Consider the following 4,092-nt stretch of genomic DNA (forward strand, 5'->3'; position numbering starts at 1 on the left):
ATTGCCAATGTGCACTTAAAATTTATCAAGATGTATCACAAGGTTATGATTACCACACAAAACCTTCAAGATTTATTATCATGAAATACATACCAATGAACACTTAAAGAAAATCTAACATTCCATATCCACATGAAGCTTGCCTTGATATAAATGTCTCTCAGTAGTGTTATTAAAGTGTAGCAAAATTGTAATTACGACATCACAGAATGGAATGCATGTTCTCACCTTCAATCTTAGAATCTTCTTTCATGTTTCCACTTTACAATCACATTTTAATGTAGATATACCGTCCTTATGTTGTCGCCCTTTATCCCAAGTTCTCCCTTCTATCCTATCTGTAGATTGTCTTCTTTCCTAAGCCATTGTATTCACATTCCTTGATGATAAGCACGATGCTGTACTTTTTTTCTTCTCTGAAACAGTCCAGCTCTTCGCTACTGCATGGCATCAGTCATGTGAAAGAAAAGACAGAAATTAAGAACTTTCGATTAAAATCAAACATCATGATACAAGATACAACTTTCATTTTGAGAAAAAGAAATCAGCCAACTAAGCTGTAGTTGAAATCATTTTGCTCTATTTATATTAAACATAAAACAAAATGGTATACAGGATCAAAGAATGTCAAAAAATACTGCTGTTCGTCTTTGATGCATATTCAAATGGTCTCACCTTTTACATATTTTAATGATGCAAGATCTTATGTCTAGCACTTAGTAAGTCTCATGTAGAAATTAAATTATCATTCACATGAATAAATCTACATGTCCTTGTAAATAAGGCATTGCTTTGAAAAAGCTGAATATTACTAACTGCATTTGGGAAACGGTCTACGACAATCAAACTTCTTTATTATCAGAGACTTTAACATCTTGATTAGACCTAGACTCTCATTACCATTGTATTCACATCCGTTGATGATGTACACGACCCTGTACTTTTTCTTTTCTTTTCTGAGACAGTCCAGTTCTTCGCTACTACATGGCACCAGTCATCTGAAAGAAAAGAAAGAAATTAAGAACTTTTGATTAAAATCAAACATCATGGTACAAGATACAACTTTAATTTTGAGAAGAAAAAAAAAAATCAGCCAACAAAACTGAAGTTGAAATTATTTTGCTCTATTTATATTAAACATAAAACAAAATGGTAGGCCTATGCAGGATCAAAGAATGTCAAAGTATACTGCTGTTCGTCTTTGATCCATATTCAAATTGTCTCGTCATTTACACATTTTAATGATGCAAGATCTTATGTCTAGCACTTAGTAAGTCTCATGTAGAAATTGAATTATCATTCACATGAATATAAATCTACATGTACTTGTAAACAAGGCATTGCATTGAAGTAGCTGAATATTACTACCTGCATTTGGGAAACAGTCTACGACAATCAAACCTGTTTCTTATCAGAGACTGTATCATCTTAATTAGACCTAGACTCTACATTATCATTCAGCTTTTAAAGGTATTAACCATTCACCTATAAAACAGTGGCATTGTCATGTCCATCATATTTCTTTGATACTGCACATATTTTCATGAAGTCTTTGCAAGAATGCAAATGAAACACGTCTGCTGTTTGGTATTTATCAACAAAAAAAAATCACTAACCCGGAAGTCCTTGGCCTTAGGAATAACACGTGGCGAGTTAGCAGGAATTGACATTAAAATAGAATAAGAATAGATCTACTAAATAGGCCTTTGCCTCATGAATGTCTGGTCTAATTATAGACTAAGTGAAGTCTAGACCTTTCACTTTTAAGTTACACAGATTTCATATTACTTAGATCTAGACTACATCTAAATCTAGACATCTAATACTATTAGATCTTGGCAACTTTTGTCTTTGTGACACGAAATTAACACGTCACGGATGATATTTCGGCGATGTCCAACAGGATGACAGTACCACTATTACTAAATCAGTAAGTTGACATAGATAACTAACATCAACTTGTTAAAGTACGTTAGAGATGGCACCATATACAATAACCGGTGACACTGACACTGACAGATCTAGCGACTACGTTTAGACTAACGTTAAAGAGTGAGACTCGCCATCTCAGTAAGTCGGCCAAAGACAAAGTCAATACAGGGCTAAGTCAGTGTTACTGTTATGTTAGGCCTAACAAACGTTAACGGTTACTCGGTAAGGTTAGGTTTACCAGGACTCAAGAGTCCTGGTTAAATCAGAGGGACATTTCTTAGGAAGTCCTTCGATTCCAAGAATAAAAAGAGTGAAAGAACAAAGGGGAAAAAAGGAAAGAAGAAAGGACAAAAGATTATGTATGGCTGCTGTGGAAATCGACAGCGCCACTGTATCACTATCAATCAAGCGTAAATATACAAACGCCATTTGGTTGGGCCACATTCACAAGTTTTAGGGGAAAAAAGCCCCACCGCTGTGCTTAGGTACTCCACTCGAACTAACGTTAGACATACACTACACACAGTACGGTACTAGGGCTGAATTCACAAGTATACTTTAACACTGCACTGTACAGGAAAGCCACCTATCCTGTAGAGTACTCGTAGTGTATAGGTAGTATCACTAGACCACATACTGTCATAGATGACATCTACACCAACGCTGCACACTGGCACTGGTCCGACGGTCCCTGACCAGGAAAAATCACTGTTGGACACTGACCAGTAACTTTTTCAGGAATGGACCAGTAAAGATTGGGGGAAAAATGGGTGGACTCTACCTACTATTACCACTAGTCTAGATGTAGATCTAGAGCTAGACTACCGGTATGGCTCTGAACTGTGTTAATTTGACTTGGTCTTAGACTGCAGCTGATCTTAGTTTTAGTAACTGGTATTACAAGTAAAGTCTTAACTTAGACTTAATAGTTAGACTTGAAAGTAAAAGTCTAACATGTCTAACTTTATTCTTTACTCTTCCTTTGAGTTTTACTGTTAGACTTTTAATTTATTTTTTTTTTTAGTTTAGTACGCCTACTTTGTCAATCTCATGATTTCATTTTTAACTCAAAAGTCGAGGCTAGTTTTAGTGTCTTCGAGACTTTGAAATCTTGCAATCTGCATGTCTTGCACACAGACGTTACGACTATAGTACTCAGTAGTCTCAGAAGTAACGTCTAACGACATAAGTTGAAAAGAAACAATAAATAATATGATTTGGGATCTAATTTGAAATTGTATGGCGTTTACAGACTAGGCTTCATAAGCATCACGCGATTGAATACATGGGACTACACACTACCGCAATTAATAGTTATGGTAGTGCAACTGAAACTGTTATTTTGAGCATGATTTTAATAGGATTATAGCTTACCATTCACTTCACTCGTGGACAGTGGGCTGGCTTAGGCCGTCATTCATCTTTCAGAAGGCTTGGTTCTCACTCTGAGATCTGGATTAGGGCCAAAACCTAATTCTAGGCCAGTAAGTTGAACAAAGCTCAAAGTAATGCAACTGCGACGGTTCGTGAAACCCGCATTGCTCTTCACCGTAGCAATTCGGGTTTTACGAACCGGCGTATCTTTCGTGCGTCGGTTCGTGAAACTCCTTTTTCTCAATTTCTCGATATTTCGAGTACCGTCGTTTTTTTCTTTCTTTGATAAAATTAAGAATAATTAATTTTGTGATCTAAAATTTTGGGATTTGGTAGAGTTTTGAAAGCACTTTCATTTGGTACCAATATCTCGATTTTGAAAATTTTGACCAAAATCGAAATAGCGTCAGTTCGTGAAAACGCCGACGAATTCACACATATCATCATCGATTACTGTGAAATATTTTCAACGGAATTATAGTACAACTATCTACTCACAACGTTTGGCTCATCAAAAAGATTAATTCATCATCCCAACCTCACGGTCGTCTGTCCATTTCAAACGAGGAACGTCAGTAGTATGCACGTACGTACGTATACCGCGCGACCAACGGCGTGGCGTGCGCATGCGATTTTAGCTTTGCCATTGACCAAGTGCTCAACGGTCCACGCGTGCACGCATAATACGTGTACTCTATGATAACGTCATTGAAATGATATTCTTGATCCCGGTGCGAGAAGAAAAAACAAATGTTTAATTCAAGTAGTAATTTTTTTTAGTACAGT

At 36.5% G+C, this 4,092-nt stretch overlaps 1 long non-coding RNA gene across 1 annotated transcript; it reads right to left on the minus strand.

Moving 5' to 3' along the window:
• Positions 1-234: 234 nt before the first annotated feature.
• LOC140234331 (uncharacterized) lies at positions 235-3,596 on the minus strand. Its single transcript, XR_011901617.1, has 3 exons — positions 3,307-3,596; positions 901-998; positions 235-440 (listed from the first exon to the last, which is right to left on the minus strand). It is a non-coding gene; the product is annotated as an uncharacterized lncRNA (long non-coding RNA).
• Between the last annotated feature and the right edge of the window lie 496 nt (positions 3,597-4,092).

Source organism: Diadema setosum, chromosome 10 (assembly GCF_964275005.1).
Source record: "Diadema setosum chromosome 10, eeDiaSeto1, whole genome shotgun sequence".
NCBI classification, from domain to species: domain Eukaryota; kingdom Metazoa; phylum Echinodermata; class Echinoidea; order Diadematoida; family Diadematidae; genus Diadema; species Diadema setosum.